Below are 18,247 nucleotides of genomic sequence, written 5' to 3'. Positions count from 1 at the left end.
CTAACCAAAGCCCAGCTCAGGGTTTAACCAGCCTTCTGACAGCTAACCAAAGCCCAGCTCAGGGTTTAACCAGCCTTCTGACAGCTAACCAGAGCCCAGCTCAGGGTTTAACCAGTCTTCTGGTCTTGTTTTCTGTTTAGTGTTTCTGCCTGACAGAACTGTGCGCTTTCGTTTTGTTATTTTGTTTGAGTGTTTTTTGAAAGTAAAGAATCATGAACACTTTCCACGCTGCACTTTGGTCCACTCTTCCTACCACCAATGAGAGTCATAACAGAAGATTCCACCAAAAACGGACCAAGCAGCGTGGCCAGGATGAATGGACATGGGAGGAAATCCTAAATGGAGAAGGACCCTGGACGCGGGTTGGAGAGTATCACCGTTCAAGGGAGCAGATGGAGGCAGCAAGAACGGCGACGATACGAGTAAATAGAACAATAACGGAAGCCCGAGAGGCAGCTCCCCAAAAAATTTGATGGGGGCACACGGGGAGATTGGCGGACTCAGGGTTTAGACCTGAGCCAACTCCCCATGCTCACCGAGGGGAGCGTTTGACCGGTCAGGCACCATGCTATGTGGTGATGCGCACTGTGTCTCCAGTGCGCATTCACAGCCCGGTGCGCTCGTTGCCGGCTCCTGGCATTTGCCGTGCTAGAGTGGGCATTCGGCCAGGACGGATTGTGCCGGCTCAGCGCTCCTGGTCTCCGGTGCATCTCTTCGGCCCAGGATATCCTGCATTTGCCGGGCGAAAGTAAGCATCCAGCCAGGATGGGTTGTGCCAGCTCTATGCTCGAGACCTCCAGAGCGCCTCCACGGTCCAGTGTATCCGGTGCCTGCTCCACACACCAGGCTTCCAGTGCATCTCCCCAGTCCGGTGAGACCTGTTCCGATTCCACGTACCAGGCCTCCAGTACGTCTCCCCAGTCTGGTGAGACCTGTTCCGATTCCACGTACCAGGCCTCCAGTACGTCTCCCCAGTCTGGTGAGACCTGTTCCGATTCCACGTACCAGGCCTCCAGTATGTCTCCCCAGTCCGGTGAGACCTGTTCCGATTCCACGTACCAGGCCTCCAGAGACGGTCCCCAGTCCGGAGCCTCCAGAGACGGTCCCCAGTCCGGAGCCTCCAGAGACGATCCCCAGTCCGGAGCCTCCAGAGACGGTCCCCAGTCCGGAGCCTCCAGCGAGGGTTCCCAGTCCGGAGCCTTCAGCAAGGGTCCCCAGTCCGGAGCCTCCAGCGAGGGTTCCCAGTCCGGAGCCTTCAGTGAGGGTTCCCAGCGACGATCCCTACACCAGAGGCGCCACCGAAGTGGGGGGAGCCTCAAGCGGAGCGGGGTCTGCTTCCGCACCAGAGCCCCGACCGAGAGTAGATGCCCACTCGGACCCTCCCCTATAGGTTCAGGTTTGCGGCCGGAGTCCGCAACTTTGGGGAGGGGGGTACTGTCACGCCCTGACCTTAGAGATCCCTATTATTCTCTATGTTTGGTTAGGTCAGGGTGTGACTTGGTTAGATCAGGGTGTGACTTGGTTAGGTCAGGGTGTGACTTGGTGAGGTCAGGGTGTGACTTGGTTAGGTCAGGGTGTGACTTGGTTAGGTCAGGGTGTGCCTTGGTTAGGTCAGGGTGTGACTTGGTTAGGTCAGGCTGTGACTTGGTTAGGTCAGGGTGTGACTTGGTTAGGTCAGGGTGTGACTTGGTTAGGTCAGGGTGTGACTTGGTTAGGTCAGGCTGTGACTTGGTTAGGTCAGGGTGTGACTTGGTTAGGTCAGGGTGTGACTTGGTTAGGTCAGGGTGTGACTTGGTTAGGTCAGTGTGTGACTTGGTTAGGTCAGGGTGTGACTTGGTTAGGTCAGGGTGTGACTTGGTTAGGTCAGGGTGTGACTTGGTTAGGTCAGGGTGTGACTCGGTTAGGTCAGGGTGTGACTCGGTTAGGTCAGGGTGTGACTTGGTTAGGTCAGGGTGTGACTTGGTTAGGTCAGGGTGTGACTTGGTTAGGTCAGGGTGTGACTCGGTTAGGTCAGGGTGTGACTCGGTTAGGTCAGGGTGTGACTCGGTTAGGTCAGGGTGTGACTCGGTTAGGTCAGGCTGTGACTTGGTTAGGTCAGGGTGTGACTTGGTTAGGTCAGGGTGTGACTTGGTTAGGTCAGGGTGTGACTTGGTTAGGTCAGGGTGTGACTTGGTTAGGTCAGGGTGTGACTTGGTTAGGTCAGGGTGTGACTTGGTTAGGTCAGGGTGTGACTTGGTTAGGTCAGGGTGTGACTTGGTTAGGTCAGGGTGTGACTCGGTTAGGTCAGGGTGTGACTCGGTTAGGTCAGGGTGTGACTTGGTTAGGTCAGGGTGTGACTTGGTTAGGTCAGGGTGTGACTTGGTTAGGTCAGGGTGTGACTTGGTGAGGTCAGGGTGTGACTTGGTTAGGTCAGGGTGTGACTTGGTTAGGTCAGGGTGTGACTTGGTTAGGTCAGGGTGTGACTTGGTTAGGTCAGGGTGTGACTTGGTTAGGTCAGGGTGTGACTTGGTTAGGTCAGGGTGTGACTTGGTTAGGTCAGGGTGTGACTTGGTTAGGTCAGGGTGTGACTCGGGTGGGAAAGTCTGTTTTCTATTTCTTCGTTTTTGGCCGTGTCTGGTTCCCAATCAGAGGCAGCTGTCTATCGTTGTCTCTCATATACAGTATATACAGGGGGTACCGGTACAGAGTCAATGTGGAGACTATATACAGGGGGTACCGGTACAGAGTCAATGTGGAGACTATATACAGGGGGTACCGGTACAGAGTCAATGTGGAGGCTATATACAGGGGGTACCGGTACAGAGTCAATGTCGAGGCTATATGCAGGGGGTGCCGGTACAGAGTCAATGTGGAGGCTATATACAGGGGGTGCCGGTACAGAGTCAATGTGGAGGCTATATACAGGGGGTACTGGTACAGAGTCAATGTGGAGGCTATATACAGGGGGTGCCGGTACAGAGTCAATGTGGAGGCTATATACAGGGGGTACTGGTACAGAGTCAATTTGGAGGCTATATACAGGGGGTACCAGTACAGAGTCAATGTGGAGGCTATATACAGGGGGTACTGGTACAGAGTCAATGTGGAGGCTATGTACAGGGAGTACCGGTACAGAGTCAATGTGGAGGCTATATACAGGGGGTACCGGTACAGAGTCAATGTGGAGGCTATATACAGGGGGTACCGGTACAGAGTCAATGTGGAGGCTATATACAGGGGGTGCCGGTACAGAGTCAATGTGGAGGCTATATACAGGGGGTGCCGGTACAGAGTCAATGTGGAGGCTATATACAGGGGGTACCGGTACAGAGTCAATGTGGAGGGGCACGGGTTAGTCGGGCTAATTGAGGTAATATGTATATGAATGTATAGTTAAAGTGATTATAGAAGATAAACAGAGAGTAGCAGCAGCGTAAAAGAGGCGTTGGCGGATAGGAGGTGGCGGGACACAATGCAAATAGTCCGGGTAGCCATTTGATTACCTTTTCAGGAGTCTTATGGCTTGGGGGTAGAAGCTGTTGAGAAGCCTTTTTGTCCTAGACTTGGCACTCCGGTACCGCTTGCCATGCAGTAGCAGAGAGAACAGTCTATGACTGGGGTGGCTGGGGTCTTTGACACTTTTTAGGGCCTTCCTCTGACACCGCCTGGTATAGAGGTTCTGGATGGCAGGCAGCTTTTTTATCAGGAACGGCAGAACATCAGAATCAGAACATTGATGTTGAATCAGAACATTGATTTTGAATCAGAACATTGAGATGGAATCAGAACATTGACGTGAAATCAGAACATTGATGTTGAATCAGAACATTGAGATGGAATCAGAACATTGACGTGAAATCAGAACATTGATGTTGAATCAGAACATTGACGTGGACTCAGAACATTGATTTTGAATCAGAACATTGAGATGGAATCAGAACATTGACGTGGAATCAGAACATTGACGTGGAATCAGAACATTGAGATGGAATCAGAACATTGACGTGGAATCAGAACATTGACATGGAATCAGAACATTGACGTGGAATCAGAACATTGACGTGGACTCAGAACATTGACGTGGAATCAGAACATTGATGTGGAATCAGAACATTGACATGGAATCAGAACATTGACGTGGACTCAGAACATTGACGTGGAATCAGAACATTGATGTGGAATCAGAAGATTGATGTGGACTCAGAACATTGACGTGGAATCAGAACATTGACGTGGACTCAGAACATTGACGTGGAGTCAGAACATTGACGTGGACTCAGAACATTGACGTGGAATCAGAACATTGACGTGGAATCAGAACATTGAAATGGAATCAGAACATTGAAATGGAATCAGAACATTGAAATGGAATCAGAACATTGAAATGGAATCAGAACATTTAAATGGAATCAGAACATTGACATGGAATCAGAACATTGACGTGGACTCAGAACATTAACGTGGAATCAGAACATTAACGTGGAATCAGAACATTGATGTGGAATCAGAACATTAACATGGAATCAGAATATTGAAATGGAATCAGAACATTGAAATGGAATCAGAACATTGACGTGGAATCAGAACATTGACGTGGAATCAGAACATTAACATGGAATCAGAATATTGACGTGGAATCAGAACATTGACGTTGACTAGAAATACATGTAACTATGAGAGTGAAAAACTGAAAGAAATCCAAAAACCAGGAACAAATAAAACCAAGAAAACAGAACTCTGGAGAAAACATAAAGAGAGTGTTTATTTTAAAGCTGAAGAAAAATGCATCAGTAACACACCACGTTTCATCATTTAACAGTAGTTCTCATGATAGAAAAGGTTGGAGAACCCTGACCTAGATAGATTATGTTTCATCAGGTTGGAGAACCCTGACCTAGATATGTTGTGTTTCATCAGGCTGGAGAACCCTGACCTAGATTTGTTGTGTTTCATCAGGTTGGAGAACCCTTGACATAGATATGTTGTGTTTCATCAGGTTGGAGAACCCTGACCTAGATAGGTTATGTTTCATCATGTTGGAGAACCCTGACCTAGACATGTTGTGTTTCATCAGGTTGGAGAACCCTGAACTAGACATGTTGTGTTTCATCAGGTTGGAGAACCCTGACCTAGACATGTTGTGTTTCATCATGTTGGAGAACCCTGACCTAGACATGTTGTCTTTCATCAGGTTGGAGAACCCTGACCTAGACATGTTGTGTTTCATCAGGTTGGAGAACCCTGACCTAGACATGTTGTGTTTCATCAGGTTGGAGAACCCTGACCTAGACATGTTGTGTTTCATCAGGTTGGAGAACCCTGACCTAGACATGTTGTGTTTCATCAGGTTGGAGAACCCTGACCTAGACATGTTGTGTTTCATCAGGTTGGAGAACCCTGACCTAGACATGTTGTGTTTCATCAGGTTGGGGAACCCTGACCTAGACATGTTGTGTTTCATCAGGTTGGAGAACCCTGACCTAGACATGTTGTGTTTCATCAGGTTGGAGAACCCTGACCTAGACATGTTGTGTTTTATCAGGTTGGAGAACCCTGACCTAGACATGTTGTGTTTCATCAGGTTGGAGAACCCTGACCTAGACATGTTGTGTTTCATCAGGTTGGAGAAGCCTGACCTAGACATGTTGTGTTTCATCAGGTTGGAGAACCCTGACCTAGACATGTTGTGTTTCATCAGGTTGGAGAACCCTGACCTAGACATGTTGTGTTTCATCAGGTTGGAGAACCCTGACCTAGACATGTTGTGTTTCATCAGGTTGGAGAACCCTGACCTAGACATGTTGTGTTTCATCAGGTTGGAGAACCCTGACCTAGACATGTTGTGTTTCATCAGGTTGGAGAACCCTGACCTAGACATGTTGTGTTTCATCAGGTTGGAGAACCCTGACCTAGACATGTTGTGTTTCATCAGGTTGGAGAAGCCTGACCTAGACATGTTGTGTTTCATCAGGTTGGAGAACCCTGACCTAGACATGTTGTGTTTCATCAGGTTGGAGAACCCTGACCTAGACATGTTGTGTTTCATCAGGTTGGAGAACCCTGACCTAGACATGTTGTGTTTCATCAGGTTGGAGAACCCTGACCTAGACATGTTGTGTTTCATCAGGTTGGAGAACCCTGACCTAGACATGTTGTGTTTCATCAGGTTGGAGAACCCTGACCTAGACATGTTGTGTTTCATCAGGTTGGAGAACCCTGACCTAGACATGTTGTGTTTCATCAGGTTGGAGAACCCTGACCTAGACATGTTGTGTTTCATCAGGTTGGAGAACCCTGACCTAGACATGTTGTGTTTCATCAGGTTGGAGAACCCTGACCTAGACATGTTGTGTTTCATCAGGTTGGAGAACCCTGACCTAGACATGTTGTGTTTCATCATGTTGGAGAACCCTGACCTAGACATGTTGTGTTTCATCAGGTTGGAGAACCCTGACCTAGACATGTTGTGTTTCATCAGGTTGGAGAACCCTGACCTAGACATGTTGTGTTTCATCAGGTTGGAGAACCCTGACCTAGACATGTTGTGTTTCATCAGGTTGGAGAACCCTTACCTAGACATGTTGTGTTTCATCAGGTTGGAGAACCCTGACCTAGACATGTTGTGTTTCATCATGTTGGAGAACCCTGACCTAGACATGTTGTGTTTCATCAGGTTGGAGAACCCTGACCTAGACATGTTGTGTTTCATCAGGTTGGAGAACCCTGACCTAGACATGTTGTGTTTCATCAGGTTGGAGAACCCTGACCTAGACATGTTGTGTTTCATCAGGTTGGAGAACCCTGACCTAGACATGTTGTGTTTCATCAGGTTGGAGAACCCTGACCTAGACATGTTGTGTGTATCTACTGATATGTAGGCTATAACATTTTAAATATATGTAGTTCTGTTCTTTGAGCTGTTCTGCTCTGTTAATGTTCTGTATTGTGTTTCATGTTTCGTCTGGACCCCAGGAAGAGTAGCTGCTGCTATCGTAACAGCTAATTGGGACCCTCATAAAATACCTTCATCTGTCCATGATGAGGAATGGGATGCATCCCAAATAGAACCCTAGTCCCCTGCACACTGCACTCATTTTAACCAGGGCCCATTAGGGCTGGTCAAAAGGAATGCACTATACAGAGAACAGGGTGCCATTTAGGATGCATCCCATGGAGGCCGGGTGAAGGTGAGAGTGCAGGCTTGATTTTGGGCAGATTTTTCGAGATGGTTGTTATCTTGCCGTTCTTGTGTACAAGGACTCATTAACACAGAGGTCAATTAGAATCATCGTTTAGATTGAGATTCGCCCCCTGCCCCCCCGTCCCCCGTCCCCCGCCCCCCCACGTCCTTCTCCTTCCCCTTCTTCATCTTCTCTCCTTCTGTTAAGCCTCCCTGTCTCAAGTGTTCTAGACCAAACCGTTGAATGAATACAGAGCAGGAACTCTGCTTCAGTTATTACTGATTACAGGAAATTACAGTTAAAAAGGTGGCTCCCTAATTCTCTTCTGATATTTAACACGTTTTCTCCTGCTCAGTTTGGTGTTTTGTTTTCTCCTGCTTTAGTTGTCTGGAAGGTTTATATGATGAATAGAAAGTGTTTTTTTTTAATAAATCTAATGTAAACACACTTCAATAGTGGTAAAATACATCTTCGGTTGAACAGGGTTCAGTGTTTCGACATCTGGGCAATCCGTTTTTTATTAATATTTCTAACATATATCAGGTTCCTGCTACTTCGCTCTGTAAATATTTAAGGAGGACATGCATTGACTGCATTGGCTGAGAACTGAGCTTCCCCCTCCACCAGCAATCCTTTACCGCACCTTACTGTGGGGTGTTAACTATGTTAACTAGCTTTGTGTGGGGTTACGCTGGAGACACAGGATGAGGAGATTTAGCTCTGTAACTGTGGAAGTGCAAACGATGCATTTGAAGGGTGTGTGTGTGTGTGGGGGGGGGGGGGGTTCTAGTCAGTCCATGTACAGTTGAAGTCGGAAGTTTACATACAGAGTCATTAAAACTAATTGTTCAACCACTCCACAAATTTCTTGTTAACAGACTATAGTTTTGGCAAGTCGGTTAGGACATCTACTTTGTGCATGGCAGAACAATTGTTTACAGACAGATTATTTCACTTATAATTCACTGTATCACAATTCCAGTGAGTCAGATGTTTACATACACTAAGTTGACTGTGCCTTTAAACAGCTTGGAAAATTCCAGAAAATGATGTCATGGCTTTAGAAGATTTTGATAGGCTGATTTACATCATTTGAGTCAATTGGAGGTGTACCTGTGGATGTATTTCAAGGCCTACCTTCAAACTCAGTGCCTCTTTGCTTGACATCATGGGAAAATCAAAAGAAATCAGCCAAGACCTCAGAAAGATTGTAGACCTCCACCAAGTCTGGTTCATCCTTGAGAGCAATTTCCAAATGCCTGAATGTACCACGTTCATCTGTACAAACAATAGTACACAAGTATAAACACCATGGGACCATGCAGCCGTCATACCGCTCAGGAAGGAGACGCATTCTGTCTCCTAGAGATTAACATAATTTGGTACGAAAAGTGCAAATCAATCCCAGAACAACAGCAAAAGATCTTGTAAAGATGCTGGAGGAAACGGGTACAAAAGTATCAGTAAAACGAGCCCTATATCAACATAACCTGAAAGGCCGCTCAGCAAGGAAGAGGCCACTGCTCCAAAACTGCCATAAAAAAGCCAGACTATGGTTTGCAACTGCACATGGGGACAAAGATCCTACTTTTTGGAGAAAAGTCCTCTGGTCTGATGAAACAACTATAGAACTGTTTGGTCATAATGACCATCGTTATGGTTGGAGGAAAAAGCCGAAGAACACCATCCCAACCGTGAAGCACGGGGGTGGCAGCATCATGTTGTAGGGGTGCTTTGCTGTAGGAGGGACTGGTGCACTTTTCAAATTAGATGTCATCATGAGGCAGGACAATTATGTGGATATATTGAAGCAACTCAAGACATCAGTCAGGAAGTTAAAGCTTGGTCACAAATGGGTCTTCCAAATGGACAATGACCCCAAGCATACTTCCAAAATGGCTTAAGGACAACAAAGTCAAGGTATTGGAGTGGCCATCACAAAGCCCTGACCTCAATCCTATTGAAAATGTGTGGGCAGAACTGAAAAAGCTTGTGCGAGCAAGGAGGCCAGCTCTGTCAGGAGGAATGGGCCAAAATTCACCCAACTTATTGTGGGAAGCTTGTGGAAGGCTACCCGAAACATTTGACCCAAATTAAACAATTTCAAGGCAATGCTACCAAATATTAATTGAGTGAATGTAAACTTCTGACCCACTGGCAATGTAATGAAAGAAATAAAGGCTGAAATAAATCGTTCTCTCTACTATTATTCTGACATTTCACATTCTTAAAATAAAGTGGTGATCCTAACTGACCTAAAACAGGGGATTTTTACTGGGATTAAATGTCAGGAATGATGAAAAACTGAGTTTAAATGTATTTGGCTATGTAAACCTCTGACTTCAACTGAATATGTCTAAATCTCTTCCTCTGCCTTTTTGATAACTTGTCTGTGTCTGGTCTGTGTCTGTGTCTGTGTCTGGGTCTGTGTCTGTGTCTGGTCTGTGTCGTGTCTGTGTCCTGGTCTGGGTCTGGGTCTGTGTCCTGGTCTGGGTCTGTGTCTGTGTCTGTGTCTGGTCTGGGTCTGTGTCTGTGTCTGGTCTGTGTCTGGGTCTGGGTCATTCATCTGACTCCCAACCAACTCAACTCCAGACCTCTGGATGAGAGTCATTCATCTGACTCCCAACCAACTCAACCCCAGACCTCTGGATGGGAGTCATTCATCTGACTCCCAACCAACTCAACCCCAGACCTGTGGATGGGAGTCATTCATCTGACTCCCAACCAACTCAACCCCAGACCTGTGGATGGGAGTCATTCATCTGTCTCCCAACCAACTCAACCCCAGACCTGTGGATGTGAGTCATTTATCTGACTCCCAACCAACTCAACCCCAGACCTCTGGATGAGAGTCATTCATCTGACTCCCAACCAACTCAACCCCAGACCTGTGGATGGGAGGCATTAATCTGACTCCCAACCAACTCAACCCCAGACCTGTGGATGGGAGTCATTCATCTGACTCCCAACCAACTCAACCCCAGACCTCTGGATGGGAGTCATTCATCTGACTCCCAGTTACAAATGACAATATAGTCAATCTGATCCACAGGTAAATGGAGGTCACCCATAAATCCTTCTAGTGTGTCTGGGAGAAAACGTTGTTAATAAAATGAAGTGGTAGGGAAAGAAGAAGGAAAAACTGCATCCCAAATGGCACACTATTCTCTTTATAGTGCACTACTTTTGAACAGGGCCCATAGGGATCAGGTCAAAGGTAGTGCTTTATATAGGGAATAGGGTGCCATTTGGGGCGTATCCTCACAGTGGAATGCCCTAAAACACATTAACGGGTAGTAGGGTCCCTCCTCTCTCAGAGAAAACGTGCTATCGATGAATTCTCCGGGGTTTAACAATCATTTAGCATCTACAAATGTACAGTAGGATCTTGTTCCTGTATTCTGGTCCTGCTGTAGCAAACTGTCTGAAATGAAGATCCTCCATCTGTATTGAAAGAAGAAAGGTGGATTGCATTGCCAGGGTAGAGCTATAAGATAGAACAGTTGATGGGTTTTCCAGGAGAGCCGAGACTGAGACCTACTTTCAACTGAGAGGAGTGAGTCGTCAGTCAGGGTCTTTTTGACCCTGGGAAAAGCATGATCAGAGTGAGAGAGAGAGAGAGATAAATGGATAAGGAGGGAGAGGGTAAGAAAGAGAGAGAGAGAGAGAGAGAGAGAGACAGACAGACAGACAGACAGAGAGTAATCAGTCTGTTTACAATTAAACTGAGTCTAAAGACTCTAAAGAGCAAGAATCTGGTCGTGGGCGGCTTCAGGCCCCCTCACACTGACGGACTGGGCTCACAGGCATTTGTCACCAAGCGAAAAATTGCAAAGTCTGAAGTGACTAGATTGGTGTCTGTGTCTGTGTGTAATCTCTGCCAGGATCAGGATGTGAGAGGGCTTTGTGTTCCATGTGAGAGCTACCGCCAACACAGATTCATTATCACTTTCACACAGTTCTATATTTTCTGTTTGTCTCAACCACCATACCACAGAATTGAATTGAATTGAATAGTCTTCCACCAAAGAGAGAGAGAGAGAAAAAGAGAGAGAGCGGGGGGTAAAGAGAGAGAGAGAGAGAGAGAGAGAGAGAGAGAGAGAGAGAGAGAGAGAGAGAGAGAGAGAGAGAGAGAGAGAGAGAGAGAGAGAGAGAGAGAGAGAGAGAGAGAGAGAGAGAGATTTTTTTAATTGTTTATTTCACTTTTGTGAGTCAAACCATTAAAGGACAGAAAAATGTTATTTTTCCTTGACCGTCTGAAAGTCAAGTGTCTGGACTATGTCATATTGTCTGCCTGGGCATTTTGTTTGGATTAAATTGACCGATTAAGTATGCTTTCTCTGCCTAACAAAGACAGCCTTTCTTGAGACACTGCATTGATTGGCAGTGGGGACCTGTTGCTGAGCTGATGTCACTGACATAGTATCTCACACGCAAGCACAGACACACACACACACACACACACACACACACACACACACACACACGCATACACACACACGCACACACACACACACACGCATACACACACACACACGCACACACACACACACACACATACACACACACACACACGCAAGCACAGACACACACACAAATACACACACACACAAATACACACACGTAAACACACAGATACATACACACAAACACAGTATATGTGGTATTTATTTATTCAGCCAGGTCAGGAAAACATCTGTGGATCTGGTATGAAGGAGAAAGCTGCTGTTATAAAATGATCTAAAGAGGATCTCTCTCTCTCTCTCTCTCTCTCAGCCTCACTGTCTCTCTCTCTCTTTCTTTTAGGTAAAAAAATATATTTGTCTGGACCTGTTTGTGGGGGTGTGGAGAGTTGTGTTATTGTCTTATTGTGGGGGTGTGGAGAGTTGTGTTATGGTCTTATTGTGGTGGTGTGGAGAGTTGTGTTATTGTCTTATTGTGGGGGTGTGGAGAGTTGTGTTATTGTCTTATTGTGGGGGTGTGGAGAGTTGTGTTATTGTCTTATTGTGGAGGTGTGGAGAGTTGTGTTATTGTCTTATTGTGGAGGTGTGGAGAGTTGTGTTATTGTCTTATTGTGGGGGTGTGGAGAGTTGTCTTATTGTGGTGATGTGGAGAGTTGTGTTATTGTCTTATTGTGGAGGTGTGGAGAGTTGTGTTATTGTCTTATTGTGGGGGTGTGGAGAGTTGTGTTATTGTCTTATTGTGGGGGTGTGGAGAGTTGTGTTATTGTCTTATTGTGGTGGTTTGGCGAGTTGTGTTATTGTCTTATTGTGGTGGTGTGGAGAGTTGTGTTATTGTCTTATTGTGGTGGTGTGGAGAGTTGTGTTATTGTCTTGTTGTGGTGGTGTGGAGAGTTGTGTTATTGTCTTATTGTGGAGGTGTGGAGAGTTGTGTTATTGTCTTATTGTGGTGGTGTGGAGAGTTGTGTTATTGTCTTATTGTGGGGGTGTGGAGAGTTGTGTTATTGTCTTATTGTGGTGGTGTGGAGAGTTGTGTTATTGTCTTATTGTGGTGGTGTGGAGAGTTGTGTTATTGTCTTATTGTGGTGGTGTGGAGAGTTGTGTTATTGTCTTATTGTGGGGGTGTGGAGAGTTGTGTTATTGTCTTATTGTGGGGGTGTGGAGAGTTGTGTTATTGTCTTATTGTGGTGGTGTGGAGAGTTGTGTTATTGTCTTATTGTGGTGGTGTGGAGAGTTGTGTTATTGTCTTATTGTGGGGGTGTGGAGAGTTGTGTTATTGTCTTATTGTGGAGGTGTGGAGAGTTGTGTTATTGTCTTATTGTGGAGGTGTGGAGAGTTGTGTTATTGTCTTATTGTGGGGGTGTGGAGAGTTGTGTTATTGTCTTATTGTGGGGGTGTGGAGAGTTGTGTTATTGTCTTATTGTGGTGGTGTGGAGAGTTGTGTTATTGTCTTATTGTGGTGGTGTGGAGAGTTGTGTTATTGTCTTATTGTGGGGGTGTGGAGAGTTGTGTTATTGTCTTATTGTGGAGGTGTGGAGAGTTGTGTTATTGTCTTATTGTGGGGGTGTGGAGAGTTGTGTTATTGTCTTATTGTGGGGGTGTGGAGAGTTGTGTTATTGTCTTATTGTGGGGGTGTGGAGAGTTGTGTTATTGTCTTATTGTGGAGGTGTGGAGAGTTGTGTTATTGTCTTATTGTGGGGGTGTGGCGAGTTGTGTTATTGTCTTATTGTGGAGGTGTGGAGAGTTGTGTTATTGTCTTATTGTGGGGGTGTGGAGAGTTGTGTTATTGTCTTGTTGTGGGGGTGTGGAGAGTTGTGTTATTGTCTTGTTGTGGGGGTGTGGAGAGTTGTGTTATTGTCTTATTGTGGGGGTGTGGAGAGTTGTGTTATTGTCTTGTTGTGGGGGTGTGGAGAGTTGTGTTATTGTCTTATTGTGGGGGTGTGGAGAGTTGTGTTATTGTCTTATTGTGGGGGTGTGGAGAGTTGTGTTATTGTCTTATTGTGGAGGTGTGGAGAGTTGTGTTATTGTCTTATTGTGGGGGTGTGGAGAGTTGTGTTATTGTCTTGTTGTGGGGGTTTGGAGAGTTGTGTTATTGTCTTATTGTGGGGGTGTGGAGAGTTGTGTTATTGTCTTATTGTGGAGGTGTGGAGAGTTGTGTCATGGTCTTATTGTGGGGGTGTGGAGAGTTGTGTTATTGTCTTATTGTGGAGGTGTGGAGAGTTGTGTTATTGTCTTATTTTGGTGGTGTGGAGAGTTGTGTTATTGTCTTATTGTGGGGGTGTGGAGAGTTGTGTTATAGTCTTATTGTGGAGGTGTGGAGAGTTGTGTTATTGTCTTATTGTGGAGGTGTGGAGAGTTGTGTTATTGTCTTATTGTGGGGGTGTGGAGAGTTGTGTTATTGTCTTATTGTGGGGGTGTGGAGAGTTGTGTTATTGTCTTATTGTGGTGGTGTGGAGAGTTGTGTTATTGTCTTATTGTGGTGGTGTGGAGAGTTGTGTTATTGTCTTATTGTGGGGGTGTGGAGAGTTGTGTTATTGTCTTATTGTGGAGGTGTGGAGAGTTGTGTTATTGTCTTATTGTGGGGGTGTGGAGAGTTGTGTTATTGTCTTATTGTGGGGGTGTGGAGAGTTGTGTTATTGTCTTATTGTGGAGGTGTGGAGAGTTGTGTTATTGTCTTATTGTGGGGGTGTGGCGAGTTGTGTTATTGTCTTATTGTGGAGGTGTGGAGAGTTGTGTTATTGTCTTATTGTGGGGGTGTGGAGAGTTGTGTTATTGTCTTGTTGTGGGGGTGTGGAGAGTTGTGTTATTGTCTTCTTGTGGGGGTGTGGAGTGTTGTGTTATTGTCTTATTGTGGGGGTGTGGAGAGTTGTGTTATTGTCTTGTTGTGGGGGTGTGGAGAGTTGTGTTATTGTCTTATTGTGGGGGTGTGGAGAGTTGTGTTATTGTCTTATTGTGGGGGTGTGGAGAGTTGTGTTATAGTCTTATTGTGGAGGTGTGGAGAGTTGTGTTATTGTCTTATTGTGGGGGTGTGGAGAGTTGTGTTATTGTCTTGTTGTGGGGGTTTGGAGAGTTGTGTTATTGTCTTATTGTGGGGGTGTGGAGAGTTGTGTTATTGTCTTATTGTGGGGGTGTGGAGAGTTGTGTTATTGTCTTATTGTGGTGGTGTGGAGAGTTGTGTTATTGTCTTATTGTGGTGGTGTGGAGAGTTGTGTTATTGTCTTATTGTGGGGGTGTGGAGAGTTGTGTTATTGTCTTATTGTGGAGGTGTGGAGAGTTGTGTTATTGTCTTATTGTGGGGGTGTGGAGAGTTGTGTTATTGTCTTATTGTGGGGGTGTGGAGAGTTGTGTTATTGTCTTATTGTGGGGGTGTGGAGAGTTGTGTTATTGTCTTATTGTGGAGGTGTGGAGAGTTGTGTTATTGTCTTATTGTGGGGGTGTGGCGAGTTGTGTTATTGTCTTATTGTGGAGGTGTGGAGAGTTGTGTTATTGTCTTATTGTGGGGGTGTGGAGAGTTGTGTTATTGTCTTGTTGTGGGGGTGTGGAGAGTTGTGTTATTGTCTTGTTGTGGGGGTGTGGAGTGTTGTGTTATTGTCTTATTGTGGGGGTGTGGAGAGTTGTGTTATTGTCTTGTTGTGGGGGTGTGGAGAGTTGTGTTATTGTCTTATTGTGGGGGTGTGGAGAGTTGTGTTATTGTCTTATTGTGGGGGTGTGGAGAGTTGTGTTATTGTCTTATTGTGGAGGTGTGGAGAGTTGTGTTATTGTCTTATTGTGGGGGTGTGGAGAGTTGTGTTATTGTCTTGTTGTGGGGGTTTGGAGAGTTGTGTTATTGTCTTATTGTGGGGGTGTGGAGAGTTGTGTTATTGTCTTATTGTGGAGGTGTGGAGAGTTGTGTCATGGTCTTATTGTGGGGGTGTGGAGAGTTGTGTTATTGTCTTATTGTGGAGGTGTGGAGAGTTGTGTTATTGTCTTATTGTGGGGGTGTGGAGAGTTGTGTTATTGTCTTATTGAGTTGTGTTATGACATAGCTCAGTGAAACTATGATATGGACACCTGCGGGTCAATCCCTCACAACTGAATATTCCAGCGTTGACACGAGAAGCCACACGCCTGTAGCATGATCTCAGATTCCACTCCAATGTGGCAGCAAAAATATTACATCAGTTGTCTTTGTATTAGTATTTAGTTTTTATGGTGGAGCTTATGTGCCTCAGCCCCACCGCTCTAATGACTAGGCTCCATTTGGTTTTGGTTAAACTTAACATCAAACAACCTTTGTATGAATGTTGTGTAATGGCTTGATAATTACTTTACAGGCTGTTATTATTACTGTAGAACAGGACCTAGGGGGCCTGTAGTTAGTCAGCTCTCCTCTTGCCGTTAGGTCAGCCACAGAGCCACAGGCTAAACCTTCACCTTGCGTCTCTCAGCAGCAGTCTTGGCCCGATCAGATGGAATATGTCCCATTGAGGACTCCTGTCTGTCTGTCGGTCCAGCCCAGTCTGCTGGGTTTGATGTGTTGTCTGTCTGTCTGTCTGTCTGTCTGTCTGTCTGTCTGTCTGTCTGTCTGTCGGTCCAGCCCAGTCTGCTGTGTTTGATGTGTAGTCTGTCTGTCTGTCTGTCTGTCTGTCTGTCGGTCCAGCCCAGCCCAGCCTGGCCCAGTCTGCTGGGTTTGATGTGTTGTCTGTCTGTCTGTCTGTCTGTCTGTCTGTCTGTCTCTCTGACTGTCGGTCGGTCCAGCCCGGCCCAGTCTGCTGGGTTTGATGTGTAGGCTGTCTGACTGTCGGTCCAGCCCTGCCCAGTCTGCTGGGTTTGATGTGTAGGCTGTCTGACTGTCGGTCCAGCCCGGCCCAGTCTGCTGGGTTTGATGTGTAGGCTGTCTGACTGTCGGTCCAGTCCAGCCCGGCCCAGTCTGCTGGGTTTGATGTGTAGTCTGTCTGTCTGTCGGTCCAGCCCGGCCCAGTCTGCTGGGTTTGATGTGTAGTCTGTCTGTCTGTCGGTCCAGCCCGGCCCGGCCCAGTCTGCTGGGTTTGATGTGTAGGCTGTCTGTCTGTCCAGTCCAGTCCAGCCCGGCCCAGTCTGCTGGGTTTGATGTGTAGGCTGTCTGACTGTCGGTCCAGCCCAGCCCAGTCTGCTGGGTTTGATGTGTAGTCTGGGACCGTGCTGCTGGGAGCAGTGATAAACTGAAGCCATCAGCTGCTTTGCTCTTTCATGTGCAGCTCAAACAGGGTCCACACACTGAGGCTTTCAACTGAGAGCCAGCCGGCCATCCAGGGCAGAAAACCAAGGGTTAACTTCTGACTTAACTTAAGTGGCTTTTCTTCAGGATCCCTGAAATTAGGACATGTAGGAGTCTCCCATACCTCAGCTTTGACATTGGGATTCTGCTGTGTCATGGTGATGGGGACTCATGACAACCACGGTTGTAGTTTAGTTTGTACCCTGCGGGTCTTTACTCACTACTCAATGTCCTCTAGAGTGTTTCACTTTAACCGGGGGGGTTCTTTTGATGTGGTGACTGTAGGAAGAGGTGGAGGGAGGGATGAATGGAGGGAGGGAGGCAGGCAGAGACGACAGACAACTCTCAACACAGTGGGTGGTGGTGTTTGTTCTGCTGAAGTAAATAAAAGAAGAAGCTCCCATAACAACCCTCTCCTCTCCTCTCCTCTCCTCTCCTCTCCTCTCCTTTGAATTGATTGTTCAGAGAATCGAAGGCAAATTTAAACAAACCTGAGCCAGCAAGGTAATCCTCAGAGGACGAACATCAATAAATTAATCTTTAGATAATTCATTACTATTACAAATGACAAAAGTCCATTATTTGAATGTAGTTGTTTTATAATTCCTCCAGAGTTGATTGTTTGATGTCTGGAAGGTGTTTGAACTTCACAGAACATCCATCACTTCTATCACTTCACTGGTAATACAGCCCCACTGTCTGCACTGCCCCAATACAATATATTACAATACAATTACATTACCATACAATACAATACAATACATTTCAATACAATTACATTACCATACATTACAATACATTACTATACAATACATTACAATACAATACATTACCATACAATTACATTACCATACATTACATAACATTGCCATACAATACAATACATTACAATACAATACAATACAATACATTACCATACACTACAATACAATACCATACAATACACTACATTACCATACAATACATTACAAGACATTACCATACACTACAATACAATACCATGCAATTCACTATATTACCATACAATACATTACAAGACATTACATTACAATGCAATACATTACAATACATTACCATACAATACAATACATGACAATACATGACAATACATGACAATACATGACAATACATGACAATACACTACATTACGATACAATACATTGCCATACAATGCAATACAATACAGTCCTCCCTAAACCTGATTTACTGACTGCTGTGGAATCCTTCCATTAACCCAGTGTGTTGGAGTGTGTGTGTGTATGCATGTGTGTGTATGTGTGTGTGTGTGTTTAACAACTAAAACTCTTATTCTCTCCCAGAGCTGGCTTCTAGAGAGGTCATTTTCCCAGGCACTCTAAGCTGAAGTCTGCCTGGTCTGGACAGCATCCCAA

The 18,247-nt window shown here is 45.8% G+C and overlaps 1 protein-coding gene across 1 annotated transcript in view; it reads left to right on the top strand.

The window, feature by feature from the left end:
• Nucleotides 1–18,247, top strand: part of LOC139394234 (collagen alpha-1(XIV) chain-like) — a 229,138-nt gene that overhangs the window by 44,986 nt on the left and 165,905 nt on the right. The window lies entirely within an intron of this gene.

The sequence above is a fragment of the Oncorhynchus clarkii genome, unplaced genomic scaffold, assembly GCF_045791955.1.
Source record: "Oncorhynchus clarkii lewisi isolate Uvic-CL-2024 unplaced genomic scaffold, UVic_Ocla_1.0 unplaced_contig_9596_pilon_pilon, whole genome shotgun sequence".
Taxonomy (NCBI): Eukaryota; Metazoa; Chordata; class Actinopteri; order Salmoniformes; family Salmonidae; genus Oncorhynchus; species Oncorhynchus clarkii.
The sequence above is the reverse complement of the archived record's forward strand: the minus strand, read 5'-3'. Positions and strand labels throughout refer to the sequence as shown.